This window comes from Octopus bimaculoides, chromosome 4 (genome assembly GCF_001194135.2).
Source record: "Octopus bimaculoides isolate UCB-OBI-ISO-001 chromosome 4, ASM119413v2, whole genome shotgun sequence".
NCBI classification, from domain to species: Eukaryota; Metazoa; Mollusca; class Cephalopoda; order Octopoda; family Octopodidae; genus Octopus; species Octopus bimaculoides.
Window position 1 is genome coordinate 118,052,992 of NC_068984.1, and position 281 is coordinate 118,053,272.

Consider the following 281-nt stretch of genomic DNA (forward strand, 5'->3'; position numbering starts at 1 on the left):
CTATCTATCTATCTATCTATCTATCTATCTATCTATCTTTGTCCATTTTCTGTATTTAGCCCTGTGTGGCTATAATAAAAAGATATATTTACCTGTCTATCTATGTCCATTTTCAGTATTCAGCCCTGTGTGGCCATAATAAAAAGATGTTTATCTATCTATCTATCTATCTATCTATCTATCTATCTATCTATTGATCGATTAGTCGATTTACTTATCTATCTGTCTACATGTCATGACATTTTCTCGAATTCTTTTAAATCGCTGAAGATACATTTCTT